The sequence below is a fragment of the Gossypium hirsutum genome, chromosome A12, assembly GCF_007990345.1.
Source record: "Gossypium hirsutum isolate 1008001.06 chromosome A12, Gossypium_hirsutum_v2.1, whole genome shotgun sequence".
NCBI classification, from domain to species: Eukaryota; Viridiplantae; Streptophyta; class Magnoliopsida; order Malvales; family Malvaceae; genus Gossypium; species Gossypium hirsutum.
Window position 1 is genome coordinate 18,772,871 of NC_053435.1, and position 17,730 is coordinate 18,790,600.

Sequence of the window (17,730 nt, forward strand, 5' to 3'; positions counted from 1 at the left end):
CCACATGGAGTGTAGGGTTTGACGGAGATGGTGTGTAGAGGCTAGGTGAGTAGGATTTTGTGCATATCTGTACTAATACTGTGATGGGCTAAAGCCCAACTGCATGACTGATTCTGTACTGAAAAGGGCTTAGGTCCAGACTGTGATCTTGTGCATACTGTCTATTTATTATATAGGGATTACACACTGAGTTTACGTAAACTCACCCATTCGGTTAAATCTGTATACGTAATTTCTAGACTTGACGGATCGATGCAGCGGAGGACTCGATGGTGACCACACGACCCCTTTGACACTGTTTCGTACTTATTTATGATTTTAAAATTGTATTTGGGTATTTTATTGTAAATATGGCCTCTATGGATTTTTATTTTAGTTTGGGATTATTATTGGTTATGATTTATAACTGCTAGTATTAGGAAACTCGGATTTTCAAAAGAAACAAATATTTTAAGAAAATACTCACAAACACGTAAACCATTGTAAAAGCTTCTGCATTAAATAAATGTTTGAAGACATTCGACTGATTAAATAATACGATTTTAAAATTAATAAGTAATAATAAAAAGTTTCTAAATGGAAATTATTTTAAGCAAAGTTACTGTTTTCTAAACACACTACCATATGACATCGCCCGATCCGACAATAGCGTCCAGGCTGGGTTTGGGGTGTTACATTTAGTGGTATCAGGGCCAGGTTGCAAAACTCGACTGTGGATGTGGGTTTTTAATATGTGATTTTTTGAGAACTGATTTCTAAATGTTTTTACTGAAACTGTGGTACACCGAATCTCCAGCGTTCATCCAGTAAGTTTTCTGAAATTGTGAATTGTTCTGAAATTGTTTTTGATAGTATATCCTGAAACTGCTATAGGTAGTATATATTGAGACTACTATAGATAAACTGTGCTGAAAACACCCAAAATAAGGTATATCGACACTGTAGTAAAATTGATAGACATTGATTGACACTACGATGTACGAAACAAACTTTACACTTCTGATACTGTTTTCATAAAATATTTATTAATAAACACTGGAACGGTAAACTAATGCATAAAACTGTTAATATAGATAAAACGCAATTACACAATGAGCATCAGAGGTACTCGCGAACAGGGTACAAGAGGCCATGGTAGAGGCCGTAGAGGTGCTCGAGCTAGGTCTTCATCATCTGCCAATCTGCTTAATTTGGATACTAGTGAGACACCAACTTCACCTGTGGCTGAGACTAGATCTCATGATCAAGCGGCTAGGGACAACGCACTGTCCCAGGCCATGCTAAGGATTTTAGAGAGGGTCGCTGGGCCCAATATTGGAGTTGAAGGCCACGGGTCGGTTACGGAATGACTCTGGTCTAACGGAGCTGAGCTTTTCAGGGGTATCGCTAGATTTACCCCTAATGTGGCTGAGTATTGGATAGAGGCCACAAAGAGGATTATGGACGACCTGGACTGTACCCCCGAGTAGAAATTAAAGGGTGTTGTATCGCTGCTACGTGATGAGGCATATCAGTGGTGGCTTACTGTTAAGGAAGGCAATCAGCCCGATCGACTAACCTGGGAGTTCTTTAAGACTACTTTCCAGGAGAAGTATGTGGGGGCCAGTTATGTGGATTACCATAGGAGACAGTTCCTAAATCTGACTCAAGGAGATAGATCGGTGGCTGAGTATGGGGCCAATTTTTTTAGACTGGGCCGCTATGCGTGAGGTATGGTGGCAACTAAGTATGAGCAATGTGTTCGCTTCGAGGATGGCCTTAGGGATAATTTGAGGGTTCTGATAGCTCCACGGAGGGAGTGAGACTTTGTTGCACTAGTTGATAAGGTGAAGATCATCGAGGAGTGAAGCATTGAGCGCCAGAACCGAGAGAGAGATAGGAGCAAGAGGGATTTTGAGCCCTTGAGTTTCGGTTAGAGGCCTAGGAAAAAGGGCAGAGTTGATGGACTGATCAGATTTGAGGCTCTTATTACTGCTACTGGACAGCCGTCGTGTACTAATTATGGTAGACGCCATCAGGGCGAGTGTCAGAAAAGAACTGGGGCTGGTTTGAGGTGTGGTTCATTAGAGCACCGTATTAGAGAGTGTCCGCAGAGGTCCAATCAGATGCAAGCTCTGGATATTGGTACTACACCATCATCTAGAGTAGTACATCAGCCACTGAGAGGCCATAGGCAGGTCAGAGGTGGTAATGGGTTGAATCGTGGTTAAAAAGCACCAGGCAGAGTTGCTAGTCATACTGAGGCGAGGCAGTTGGCTCTAGTTTATGCTGCACGTCGCTGAGAGGATGGAAATGCTCCAGACGTTATCACGGGTACGTTTTTTATTTATAATGTACCTTATACTATACCGATAGGTATAGGATCCACTCATTCCTATATAGCTTGTATTATGTCTGAGAACTTGGATATCTTGGTTGAGAGCACTGCAAGTAAGGTGACTGTACTGAGTCCGCTGGGATAATTAGTAAGGGTAAATAAGTTGTTTAGAGATGTTCCTTTAGAGGTTCAAGGGGCTATTTTTCTGGCTGATCTGATGGAATTTCCTTTTGGGGAGTTTGATCTGATATTGGGAATTGACTGGTTGGTTAAACATCAAGTGAGCTTAGATTGTACCACAAAAAGGGTTGTACTGAGAACTGAGTGTAACAGCTCGGTTTAGACCCTAATCAGAACAATGGTTTCGGGACCACAAATTTGAGTTAGAAAAAATTTTTAATATTATTTTCTGTGCTTAAAGTATGTGAATTGATATGTGTGAAATTTTTGTATGAAAATTTTATCATTAGTATCGATTTGTGAAAAAGGGCTTAACCGCGTAAAATGTAAAAGTGGCCTTCTGTTATTAAAGTGCTATATTGCTATGGCTTTTATTATGTGGGCCATATGTTGTAATTTGACCATTGAAAATATGCATGGACGGTAATGGGCTTATATTATAAGTTTTATCATTAAAATCATTAAGGTTAGTTTTGTAATTAGTTAAAAATGTTATTATAGTAAATCATATCATAAAAAGAAAATAAAAACACATGAAAATGCTCATATTTTGATCGAAACTTAAGAAAAAAAAAGGTTTAAAGTTTTCAAACATTCAGCCATGGTCCAAGCTTGATTCAAGGTTCGTTTTTGCTCGGTTTTTGATAATTTTTACGTTTTTGAGATTTTTTTTAGTACTAGTAAGCCCATGCTTGAATTTTTGAATTTGATGATGATTTTGTGTCTTGCCATTGTTTAAAGCTTGATGATTTTTGTGTTTGATGATGAAAAATAAATATGTGTTAATAGATTTTCATGTTTAATTAAATGTTTTTCGATAAAAATGTGTATTAAGGACTAAATTGAGAAATTTGTAAATTGAGGGGTCAAAATGTGAAATAAATGAAAGAAATGGGTTGCTAGAGACCCAAGATAAATTTGGCGTAATATGAGTTTGATGAGATTTTTTGTATTTTGTGTTATTTTGAAATAGAGATTAAATTGTGAAAATGTGAAATATTAGGGGCTAAAATGCAAAATGCCAAAATTATGTGTTCTTGGATAAAATTTAATTAAATGTTGAATAAGTAAGTTAATTTTGATATTAATTAGATTGGCAAAAGCAGAATTCGGATCTAGATCGAGGGAAAATCAAAGTATCGGATTAGTCGACTTAATTTGTCGTTACTGCAAACGAGGTATGTTTGTATTTTAATAAACGTTACGGAATCATATTATAAATGCATACTAATTGTGTGATTGAATTTAATGCCGAATGATGATACAAATATATATATTGAGTTATATATATGTTATTATGATTGTTCGAGAAGTAGAATATATGAATATGAGAAAGTTTCGATAATGTGATGATGTCCGAAAAGCCCCATACGAACCGTAGGAATAGTTAGGATATATATGTCATGACATAGGATTTCGATATGTGTTATCGTGTAAGACCACGTCTGGGACGTTGGCACCAATTTGTGATTTACGTGTAAGACCATGTCTGGGACATTGGCATCGTATATGATTTTGTGTAAGACCCTATCTGGGACAGTGGCATCGATATTTGATTACATGTAAGACCACATCTGGGACGTTGGCATTGTATGAGCTTATGAGTTATCCGAGTATCCTTATTGATTCTGAATGGTTCAACGGGTATTCCGAGAAATAAATGATTAAGTGAAAGACATTTCGATTCAGGTACATTAAAATGTATACAATATTTGAAAATGAAAGGTAAGTATATATGTGCAAAGAATGTTATGTGATGTCTACAGAAATGAAATGAGAATACGTGTAAATGAAACATGAATAAATGAATAAGATATGGTTTATAAAGTGGCATACGTGAGATTGTCAGATGTTATATGTATGAAAGGTGAAATTAAGTATAAATGATGATATGAGATTTATGCATATATATATGATTAGATGTGTTATTTCCATAATGTGCTCATTTGGCTATATGAAAGTGTGAATTGAATGATATAGGAGAATTGAGTTGAATAAGCTTGTGAAAGCTAAAGTTATTGAAGTAAGCAAGTATAATATTAAACGATGATAATTCGATATGAGAACATGTTTTATAACTTGGAAAAGTTGTATAAGATAGCATATCATGCATATGACTTTGTAATGAAATTATTTGTTATGTTAAGTTTATTAAGATACGAGCTTACTAAGCTTTAAAGCTTACTCTGTCTGCATTTTTCCTATGTTTATAGAGTTTCGGAGACTTGCTCAGGTTGGAAGTCGAAGGAGATCTCATCACACTATCTGGTTATCGTTTCGGTAAATTAAAGTTCTGAATTTTAGTTATGTGGCATGTATAGGCTAGTTTTGATATAGTTGATTTTGAAATTTGTATATGTATATAGCTATACGAAAATGTTTTGATCATGATACGAATGTTCGTATTTATATTCCAACATATTATAAGCTTAATTTGAGAGGTATGATTCATGGTAAATATGTGGTGATGTTGGTTACATGAAATTGATTTTGAGTAATGATATGTAAGGTTTATAATTAGCTTATTATGGTAAACTTGATTTATAGTATGTCTTGCATTTGTGGATTAATATAATGTGGTTCAAGTGAAGTAAATATCGCTAATGGATGTGCTTAGGTTGTGGTTTATTATTGATTTGTTTTGGTTATATAATTTGTCTTGTGAATTGGTTTGGAAGTGGTAAATAATAAGCATGCTTTGCAGTCGTAAGATTATTTTATAATTTGTAGTGACATTAACTTAGCTAACCGAATTGAATTGGATATGTATAGGTAATATTGACATGTTATTTAGCACATAAATTCTGTATATTGGCTCGACAATTAGGCTGGAAAATCGCTATTGATAACATGGTAACTATGCACTTATATATAGATGGTATTAAAAGCATATTTGTCCATTTGGTAAGGTTGGCTTATGGTTCATGTATGGATGCTTGTTAAGCCATATGTTATGTTTTGATTTTGACTTAATATTAAATGCACATATGACTATGTTGTTTAAAATCTGTACTTAACTATTTTGTGAAGTTAGTTTTGCCAAATATGGTAAAGGACCAAAAGTAATGTAATATGGATTATTTTGTTTGATATGTGCATGAATTGAAGTAATAAATTCGTAATCAACTTATGAAATATATGTATGATATTTGCTCAGTTATAAGTTAAGTATTAGATAGTCATGATTCATTGTAAATAATGTTTTAATATTACTTTTGGAAGTGTATGAATGGCCGCCTATTAATTGGCTTAAAATGTGCTATATTAATGATTGAATGATACTTGCAAAAAGGACTCATATTGAGTGGCATTTTGGCCTTGTAAATGGTCTATTTTATGCCCACACGGGTAGGGATACGGGCATGTGTCTCTGCTGTGTTGCTCGAGGGCCATTTCGAAATGAGCCTGGGCAGACCACACGATCGCACACACAAGGACGTGTGCTAGGCCGTGTGGCTAAGTCAGTTTTGACCACAGGCTAAACATATGGCCGTGTCTTGTGGCTACGTGGATAAGTTAGTATGTATGCCCTATTTTTCCACGGTCTAGACACACAGGCGTGTCTAATGTCGTGCGAAGCACACGGCTTGTTCACACAGATGTGTAATCTTTATGTTGATTTTGATTATGAAATGATGATGTATGACTTTTGATTTCTAAATATTCTAATATGTCCGATAATGCCTCTTAACCCTAGTTTGGTGATGGATATGGGTTAGAGGTGTTACACAAAGGATGATAGCGAGGTTGGGGAATGTCGGAACTACTTATCGAATGTGATTTCTGAATTTAGGGCGGAAAAGTTGGTTCATAGGAGATGTGAGGCGTATCTGGCCTACATCAGTGTTTCAGGTTCTGGAGATTTTTCGGTTAAGGATATCAGGACGATTAAGGACTTTCCGGACGTTTTTCTTGAAGAGCTACCTGAGTTACTGATAAACGCCAAATTATACATATCTATACCCCAAATACTTAGCATATTTATGGATGTTTATTACTAGATTTGTGAATTTTGGTGCTCTTAATCCGGTTATTTCATGTTTTGTACTCAGAAGAGCACCAAGAGTCGAAAGGAGCCAAAAACGAGCTAAAAAAGGATAAAACGAACCAAATCAAGAAGATGACATGGCCTAAGCCTTGCCACACGGGCATCTCACACGCCCCTAGCCTTCGGGAGTGTCGACCAAGGTTTTCACGATTCACACAGCCTGGCCATTGAGCCCACACTGCTGTGTACAATTCAACGGATCGAGCACGGCCTAGTAATCACGTCACACAGTCGTGGCACACGGGCGTGTCCCTTTTTCAAAGAGTTGTATTTTACACGGAAAAGGGTACTTAGGGAGGAAGAAAGCCAATCCAAAGCCTATATAAACACCCTAAGTGTGACCTAGAAGGAGGCCGCCTCTCCAGAACTTTTCTGGAATACAAAACCACATGCTAGGAATTACTTGAAGGAAGCCAGACGATCCATCTCAAAAGTCGGAGCTACTCCAAGACTAAAGATCTCTATCAGAATTCCTTCAAGGGTTTTAGAGTTTTCTTTATGTTTTGTTATTTTCATACTTTTGAGATGTACTCTTATTTTATTATGAACTAAACTCCTTAGATACCTAAGGGGGATAAAACCTACGATGGATCTTGTTATTATTATCTGAACTGTATTATAAATACTTGATTTGTTCTTAATTATGTGTTCTTAATACTTGAGTTAATATTCCGGGTATTAATTCATGATTTGATGTGCTTATGCAGACGAGGAATAGACCCTGCCTAAGAGTAGATTTGACATAATTAAGCGGAGTTGATCAAACGCCTAGAGATAGGGTTACGAGATTTTACCGGATTAGGGTGAAACCTAATATGGGAGTCCATAGAGTGATTTACTGCTTCCCTAGGGGTTTTAATTAAGAAAGAAATTTCGGTTAATTCAACTGAGGGTTAGATGTTATTAGTCTCGAAAGGGATAATAACATAGGTTAGGGAGTCTCACAGATCAAGTCAAGTGAATAAATCGTCCGGCTCAGAGTCAGATAACAAGTGAAATCTAGGTGGATTCTTCCTTGGGTGTCGTCTTTATCAATTGCTTTTCTTCAAGTCTTTTTCTAAGTTTTCTCTTTGCTTTAATTAAATTAGTTAATTAGTTTAAATAATTAGTTAATTAAAACAAAACCTTTTATTCTTAGGCTAGATAATAAAAAGATAGTTATTACTAGTACTTTTGGCTCCCTTGGGTACGATATCCCGGTCTTGCCATTAGTATACTATTGTTCGATAGGTGTACTTGCATTTCGTCGTGATAATAGTTAGTCTAGGTTTGATCTTCATTATAAATATTTATTACTTGTTACGAATCACGCGATCAAGTTTTTGGCGCCGCGCCGGGGAACTGAAATATTAGGAACACTAAATTTTTATTACTTTAGCCATTTATTTTTCTTGCAATTTTATTTTATTTTATTATTTATTAATTTACTTTTTCTCTGTCTTGGCAGGTTTTTATAGTTTATGACTAGATACACGAAGAAATCGATCGTACAATTTGAAAAAATCAAAGAGAAATAAGGCGTAGTTTACGATACACGAAGAACGAGCAAGAAGACGATACTCAAACCCCAACTGACGAGATGGTTGAAAACCTAGGCGAGCAGCTGCCTCTTACAATTGCTACTAATCCAAATCCTGCTCCTCGTACTATGTATGATTATGCTAAACCTTCTTTAACAGGACCTGAGTCTAGTATAGTTAGACCTACTATTACTGTGAATAATTTCGAACTAAAACCTAACACAATTCAGTTGATACAGCAGTTTGTTCAGTTTGATGGTTTGCGGGATGAGGATCCCAACACGTACTTGGCAAATTTTCTTGAATTTTGCGATACATTCAAAATCAATGGCATTTCTGATGATGCCATTCGTCTTCAGTTATTTCCCTTTTCACTGAGAAACAAAGCTAAACAGTTGTTGAACTCGTTACCACGAGGGTCTATCACTACTTGGGAACAAATGACTGAGAAATTTTTACTAAAATATTTTCTGCCAGCTAAAACGACTAAATTACGTAATGATATCTCTTCTTTTGTGCAGATAGATTTAGACACACTTTACGATGCATGGGAGAGATACAAAGACTTACTGAGAAGATGCCCTCACCATGGGTTACTGCTTTGGCTGCAAGTTCAAACGTTCTACAATGGTGTGAATCCCTCAACTCGGCAAATGGTTGACGCAACTGCTGGTGGAACCATCAACAATAAAACACCAGAAGATGCCCATGAATTTATAGAGGAGATGTCACTGAATAACTATCAGTGAAAAGTTATGAGGACAAAGCCAATGAAAACAGTCGGCGTTTATAACATCGATTCAGTCACCATACTCTCTAATCAGGTAGAACTTCTCAATAAAAAGATTAATGGTTTACTTGGCTCTACATAGGTACATCCAGTAATGTGGTGTGACTCAAGCGGAGTAGGTGTGCATACAGAATACCAATCCTTCAATCCTACAACTGAAAAAGAACAAGTCAACTATATGGGTAATAATAACTTTAGATCTCAAAATAACCCATATAGTAATACTTATAATGCAGGTTGGAGGAACCACCCAAATTTCTCCTAGGCTGGTCAAGAGAATCAAAAGCCATAAAATCCTCAAGGTTTTCAACAGCCACCTTATCAACAAGAGAAGAAACTGAACCTTGAAGAGATGCTTTCTAAATTCATCTCGGTGTCAGAAACCCATTTCCAAAATACCGAGACAGTACTTAAGAATCAAAAAGCATCGATCCAAGGACTAGAAACTCAGATAGGCCAGCTGTCCAAACTAATCTCTGAACAACCACAAGGTAGTCTACCAAGTAATACTAAACCTAATCCGAGGGAACACCTCAATGCAATTAGCACTCAAGATAAGGAAGGATTCATTGCACCTGAACTAGAATTATAGCAAGACAACACGATGAACAAAGGATGAGAAGAGGTAAACAATAATGATCCCAAACAGGTAAGTACGAATCATGAATCTCGTGTGCCATATCCTAAAGCGATGACGAAAGACAGAACAGAAGAACAATTCGGTAAGTTTGTCAAACTCTTAAAGAAATTACATATTAACTTACCCTTTATTGAAATTCTTTCGCAGATGCCTAACTCAGTAAAATTCTTAAAGGAACTTCTGAGCAATAAAAGGAAATTAGATGTTACATCGCATGTGGAACTCAATGCAGTCTGCTCAGCTATTCTAAAGAATGAGCTACCTAACAAATTGAAAGATCCAGGGAGTTTTACAATTCCTTGTTTAATTGGTAGTCTATCTGTGAATAATGGTTTAGCTGATCTAGGGGCAAGTATAAATGTTATGCCGTATAAAATGTTTAAACGACTAGGTCTCGGTAAACCCAAACAGACTAGGATGAGCATAAAATTGGCTGACAAAATAGTTAGATTTCCTAAGGGTATTATTGAAAACATTCTCGTTAAAATTGATAAATTTATTTACCCAGTAGATTTCGTTGTCTTAGATATGGATGAGGATAACGAGGTACCTTTAATTTTAGGACGACCATTTTTAGCAACTACCAGAACCATTATTAATGTAGGCACAGGAGAGCTAACACTTCGTGCAGGTGACGACGCAGTAACACTCCAAGCACTCGACTCAGTCAAAACCTCTAAGACTTAAGCTAATGCTATAAAACCTATTGATGATAAAACTAATATTCAATTGTCCTTGCAAGAACTTCCTCGAACCAAGACAACAGAGACAGTACGCTACTATCATGAAGAGAACAAAGACGTCCATGAAGAACGAAGATTACAGATAGAGGAGCTAGACGAATGGCGAGAACACAAACCGAGAATACATGATAAACCGAAACTACGCCAAAACAAGCCCAATACCTCTCCTAATCAACTTAAGGTTGGCAATAAAGTCTTACTAGATGTTGTTGATCCTCACATTGTCACTACCACACAGAATGAGGAAATCCCTCTTACGGTACTTAGTATTTTTCCATTCGATATAGTGGAGGTGAGTCATCCCAAGTTCGGCACTTTTAAGGTAAACAACACCCGTTTAAAACCTTATTTCAACATTGACAACAGGAATGAGGAGTATGAACTCCTCAAACCACCATGATAAATCAACGGAGATGTAAGTTGAGCTTAGACTATAAATAAGCGCTTCTTGGGAGGCAACCCGAGCACTAACATATTTTGGTTTCTTTATTTTTATTTTCTAACACTTTGGATCCTTAACTTAATCTTTGAATTGCAAAGTTTTTCAGCCCACACGGCCAGGCACACAGGCGTGCCTAAAGCCGTGGCCAAACAGGGGAAGAAGCCACAGCCGTGCGATACGGTAGTGTTGAAGTAGGACATGATTTCCCCAAAACACGGGGCGAGATAAATCCCCACAGCCGTGCGACATGGTTGTGGATGAACTTGATAGGAGACCATAGGCGTGGGAATGGAAAACCACGGGCGTGCCAGGGACAAGGCTCGATTCTGTTTCTTCGACACGGGCGTGTGATACGCCTATGCCATTCAGCCGTGTACAACAATACATGGGCGTGCTACCATAAAAAACGGGCGTGGGAGAAGCGAACAAAGCTAAGCACGACTGTGCGACATGGTCGTGTTTGACACACGCTCAAGACATATGGGCGTGTGATAGTAGCCGGGCACGACCTAACTCGCAAAATTCGAAAAACACGAGCTCACCCTTAAAGTACACGGGCATGGCCCTAGGCTGTGTGACCCTCTCTTATATAAACAAACCACTGTTCATCTTCTTCCCCCATTTAAAACCCTAGCCGAAAACTCCTCCTCCCCACTCCCTAATCCTTATTCCGGCCACCATTCCCAAGATTCTCACTTCCCCAACCCTCAAACCACCTTAAAATCCACTCCCCTTGCATTAATCCCCACTTTCCCCTCTCTATACCCTCCATTTTTCCCACCACACAGCTTTCTCTCTGCGTCACACGCCCGTGCTCGACATCAACACGCCCGTGCACCGCCTTACAATAGCCTTTGGTATATTATGTCGTCATCGAGAGGAAACAAGGCCGCGGTCCCATCCTCAAAGAGACGTAGGGGACCAGGTTCTTCCTCGGTGCATCCTACAGCCGAAGATTAGCACCGATTCCTTGAATTTCCACAAGCTTCACAAGAGGAGCTATTTCAGATACTACACGCACATAGGTCGCTGCATCGATTGGGCTGCCGTAGAGTAAGTCCAGCTCGTTGACGCCATCCGCGCCCTCCTGTCCACAGACCCATGGGAATGGTTCTTCGCTATTACCGAGGCCACTTATTTAGAGCTAACCTTAGAATTATGCTCTACTTTTCATTTACAGGTGGTGATGACGAACAATGACGACCCAGGCCCATTCACTTCCGATTAGGCGGTCTAGTTCATGCGATGAGTGTCCCAGAGTTTGGTGTTGCTCTGGGACTTTACACTGATGAGTTTATGGAGGAGGGGGACATGAATGCACTACCACGCAATATCCATATCTCCCCCTCCTTGTGCTGGAAGGCTTTGGCACCACTCTCTTCCACCTAGGACCCCAGCCGCTCGAAGGCCTCAGCTCTCCCCCCTTCCCTACGATATCTCCATGCCATATTGGCACACACCTTGACCGGGAGGAGAGAAAGCACCGGCGTCGTCAACACCCATGACGCCTACTATTTATGGTGCATGGTGAATGCGCACGTGACTGACTTGGCCTACTTCATTGCTTTCGCCATTCCCCATCAGACCGAGTGGCATAGGAAGGGAGTGATCTCCATCGATCCCTACGTGACACGCCTTGCCAGACACTTCGACCTTCTCAACACCGCGGCCCAGTCATCAGCGCTTACCCTGATAAGTCAGATGTCCCCACAGGGCATCATGACTATGTTACACATGAAGATGATTGAGCGTCGACGTAGGACCGATCCTCCTCAGTACCGTCTCTCACATGCCATTGACGAGGAGAATCTTGAGGACATCCCTGATGATGTTCCCCCACAGCATGAGGAGCCTTCTACCGCGCCACCTAGGGAACGACCAGCTCATGCGGCTGCTTCATTGGCACACCTTTCTGATCGACTCGCCCATTTCGAGCAATATTGCACTACACAGTTCGAGATGATCCACGAGTGAGATCAATGACGGGACCGACAGATGGATGATATGCAGGCCACGACATAGCAGCTGTGCCAACACTTCCACATCGCCACTCCAGCACCACCACCTGAGGGCCCCACCGATGAGGATCATTGAATCCTCCTATTTTTTATTATTTATTCTTATTTTTATTTTATTTTATTTTTATTTTTCTTTTGATTTTTATTTTCATTTCAATTTTATTATTTTATTTTGAAAGACATATCTATGTTAGTAAATTTTACTTTTTCCATTTTCTGGTATTTCTAACATGTAATTCCACTACGCTCTCTTCCACACCAACTCTTAATAAGCTCTTCATGATTCTACAGACTTCCAAGAAAAGCTGCTAGGAATATTTTACGGAATGAGGAAACAAACGGGAAATAATATCTCACGAGTGCCATGTTCAACTACCCAATTTCTTCATCTAGCCAAGAACAATGGCAGCCACCACTTTCCCCGAACACTCCATCCTCAGAATCAAGCTCCACATCCATATAACAGGGAGTTTCACCTCTTTTCCTCTTATGATTTTATTTATTCTGAATAATCTATCTTTGTACATTGAGGGCAATGTACATATTAAGCGTGGGGGCTGAACATGAAACCTAACTTTTTGCATTATTCTCAAATCCCTGAATTTGGTCTTGTGCTTAAGTGATTTTCTCATAATCTTGATCGAATGAATTCTGATTGATCTATAATTATTGCTGATATGTCATGAATTAGACCATGGGAATTATGCATGATTATTTGAATATAGGACATTAGAGAATCGAGCATGATAAGTTGATATTTTGAGAACTAAAATTTTTTTTAGATTATTTTCCTAAATTGAAGTATTATCTTGAAATCTTAAGTATACAGGAATGACATCAAAAACCCAAACTTCTGGTGAGATTTTTTAGCCTTTTGAGCATATAGCTTTCTTTCTTGCTCATTTCTTTTGTGGTTTGAGTGTGTCAACATTGAACTGTTATTCTAGAACTTGCTTCGATTATACATATCGAGATCACACGTATGATTTGATATACTGAGATGATAAAGGCACTTAGGATTTAACCCATTTACTCCATAAAAAGCCTTCCCACATAATTAAACCCTTAGTGAAACCCCGTGAGCCTACTAACCCTTTTTCATTGATTAACCCTCATCATTAACCCATTAACCCATTATTGTTGAAATCCTCCTACTTATTTGACCATTTTTATTGAGATTGAATTTAATATTGTTACCTCACTATGCTCACCATTTTTTTTACTGAATCATGAAGTATGATTTCTATACTGTATTGATTTGATTTGTTCTTAAAAAAAAAACCCAGTGTTATTATTGTAATTCTCAGCAAGCTAAAGTTGTCATGAACTCATGTAAAATAGTTCTAGATATTTGTTTGTGGTTCAGAAATTATGTTTTTGATAGTGGAGTAATATATTAAAATTATCTCGATTATAACCCTTTTCTCTTCAGCTTGTATCTATACCTGTAACCTAAACCTCGTTACAACCATGAAAGACTTTCCAGACATTTTTCTTGAAGAGCTACCTGGGTTACCGATAAACGCCAAATTATACATATCTATACCCCAAATACTTAGCATATTTATGGATGTTTAGTACTACTTTTGTGGATTTTGGTGCTCTTAATCTGGTTATTTCATGTTTTGTACTCAGGAGAGCACCAAGAGTCAAAAGGAGCCAAAAACGAGCTAAAAAGGACAAAACGGACCAAATCGAGAAGATGACACAGCCTAAGCCTTGCCACACACGCATCTCACATGCCCGTGGCCTTCAGGGGTGTTGACCAAGGTTTTCACGATTCACACGGCCTGGCCATTGAGTCCACATGGCTGTATGCAATTCAACGGATCGAACACGGCCTGGTAATCATGTCACACGGCCGTGGCACACGGGCGTGTCCCTTTTTCAAAGAGTTGTATTTTACACGGAAAAGGGTACTTAGGGAGGAAGAAAGTCAATCCAAAGCCTATATAAACACCCTAACTGTGACCTAGAAAGAGGCTGCCTCTCTAGAACTTTTCTGGAATACAGAACCACACGCCAGGAATTACTTGAAGGAAGCCAGACGATCCATCTCAAAAGCCGGAGCTATTCCAAGACTGAAGATCTCTCTCAGAATTCCTTCAGGGGTTTTAGAGTTTTCTTTATGTTTTGTTATTTTCATACTTTTGAGATGTACTCTTATTTTATTATGAACTAAACTCCTTAGATACCTAAGGGGGATAAAACCTACGATGGATCTTGTTATTATTATCTGAACTGTATGATAAATATTTGATTTGTTCTTAATTATGTGTTCTTAATGCTTAAGTTAATATTCCAGGTGTTAATTCATGATTTGATGTGCTTATGCAGAGGAAGAATAGACCCTGCCTAAGAGTAGATTTGGCATAATTAAGCGGAGTTGATCGAACGCCTAGAAATAAGGTTACGAGATTTTTTCGGATTAGGGTGAAACCTAATATGGGAGTCCATAGAGTGATTTACTACTTCCCTAGATGTTTTAATTAAGAAAGAAATTTTGGTTAATTCAACTAAGGGTTAGACGTTATTAGTCTCGAAAGGGATAATAACATAGGTTAGGGAGTCTCACAGATCAAGTCAAGTGAATAAATCATCCAGTTCAGAGTCAGATAACAAGTGAAATCTAAGTGGATTCCTCCTTGGGTGTCATCTTTATCAATTGCTTTTCTTCAAGTCTTTTTCCAAGTTTTCTCTTTGCTTTAATTAAATTAGTTAATTAGTTTAAATAATTAGTTAATTAAAACAAACCCTTTTATTCTTAGGCTAGATAATAAAAAGATAGTTATTACTAGTACTTTTGGTTCCCTTGGGTATGATATCCTGGTCTTGCCATTACTATACTATTGTTCGATAGGTGCGCTTGCATTTTCGTTGTGATAATAGTTAGTCTAGGTTTGATCTTCATTATAAATGTTTATTACTTGTTACGAATCACGCGATCAGTTACCTCCGAATCATGAAGTAGAGGTTCGGGATTGAGCTCCTTCCTGGAACAGCACCAGTGTCTATTGCTCCTTATAGAATGGCACCGAAAGAGCTTGTAGAGCTTAAGGCTTAGATTCAAGAGTTATTGGATCGTGGGTTCATCCGCTCTAGTGTGTCTCCATGGGGAGCACCAGTTCTGTTCATGAAAAAAAAAAAGGATGGATCCATGCGTTTGTGTATTGACTACCGACAATTGAACAAGTTGACAATCAAGAATAAGTATCCCTTACCGAGGATAGATGATCTATTTGACCAGTTTCGAGGGGCTTCGATTTTCTCTATGATTAACCTCTAATCAGGATATCATCAGTTGAGGGTTAAGGAGACTGATGTACACAAGACAGCATTTAGGGTCCGATATGGTCATTACGAGTTCCTAGTGATGCCATTTGGACTGAAGAATGCACTAGCAGCTTTCATGGATCTGATGAACCGAGTGTTCCAGCCCTATCTGGATCGGTTCGTGGTGGTATTTATTAACGACATTCTGGTGTACTCGAGGACTGATGATGAGCACGACGAACACTTCAGAGTGGTTCTGCAGATCTTGTGAGAATAACAACTGTATGATAAGTTTAGTAAATGCGAGTTCTGGTTAAGTGAAGTAGCATTTTTGGGACATGTGGTTTCTACTGAGGGGATTAGAATCGATCCTCGAAATGTGGAGGTTGTCTTGGATTAGAAGCAGCCTAAGACTGTATCTGAGATATGTAGTTTTCTGGGACTGGCAGGGTACTATCGATGTTTTGTGAAAGGGTTTTCACTGATTGCGGCACTCTTGACTAAGCTGCTACGTAAGGGTGTACCGTTTAACTGGACTGATTTGTAGCAAGAGAGCTTTGAAAAGCTCACAATTGTACTGATTTAGGCCCCTGTTTTGATTCAGCCAGAGTCTAGAAAAGAGTTTACTATCTACAGTGATGCATCACATGTCTGTTTGGGATGTGCGTTGATGCAAGAGGGTAAGGTGGTAACATATGTGTCTCATCAGCTTAAGACTCATTAGGCAAATTACCCAACGCATGACCTAGAGTTGGCCCCAGTGGTGTTCGCATTGAAAATTTGGAGGCATTACCTATATGATGAAAAATGTATCATATACACAGATCACAAGAGCCTCAAGTATCTTCTTACCCAAAAGGAGCTAAATCTTAGGCAACGTAGATGGATTGAGCTGCTTAAGAACTACGACTCTACGATTGAATACCACCCTAGTAAGACCAATGTGGTGGCCGACGCACTGAGTCGTAAGGTTATGACTGATTTGAGGGTGATGTTTGCTTACCTCAGTTTATTTGATGATATAAGTCTGCTAGCTAAGCTTTAAGCCTACATGGATTGAGCAGATTAAGGGTAAGCAGTTGGAGGACGAATCTTTGGGTCTTCATTTCTGACAGGTTGAGAGTGGGCATACTGAGGACTTTGGACTGAATAGCAAAGGCGTACTCTATTTCCGTGGGAGAATCTATGTACCGAAAGACATTAAATTGAGGCAGTTGATACTGAGAGAGACGCATAGTAGCCCAAATGCTATGCATCCTGGCGGAAATAAGATGTACCGAGACCTGCATGAGTTATATTGGCGGCCAGAACTTAAACGAGAGGTTACCGATTTTGTGGGTAAATGTCTAACTCGCCAGCAGGTTAAGGCTGAGCATCAGTTACCTTCAGGGTTGTTGCAGCCAGTTAATATTCCACTTTGGAAGTAGGAGTGAGTGACTATGGACTTCTTTGATGGGTTACCCCTCACACCCACTAAGAAGTATTCTTTATGGGTCACCGTGGATCGATTGACCAAGTCCACCCATTTCATACCGGTTCGTATAGACTACTTGCTGCAAAAGCTGGCTAAACTGTATATGTCTGAGATAGTGAGACTGTATGGGGTACCGGTTTCGATAATTTCTAATAAGAATCCTCGCTTCATGTCTCAGTTCTGAAGAAAGCTACATGAGGCACTGGCTTCAAGGTTAGACTTCAATATTGCGTTCCATCCTCAGACCGATGGTCAATCCGAGATGTGATTCAAATACTGGAGGAT

The 17,730-nt window shown here is 38.8% G+C and overlaps 1 non-coding gene across 1 annotated transcript; it reads right to left on the bottom strand.

Annotated features, from left to right (window-relative positions):
- Positions 1 to 8,553: 8,553 nt before the first annotated feature.
- Positions 8,554 to 8,660, bottom strand: LOC121211942 (small nucleolar RNA R71). The gene has a single exon (XR_005907158.1). It is a non-coding gene; the product is annotated as a small nucleolar RNA R71 (small nucleolar RNA).
- Between the last annotated feature and the right edge of the window lie 9,070 nt (positions 8,661 to 17,730).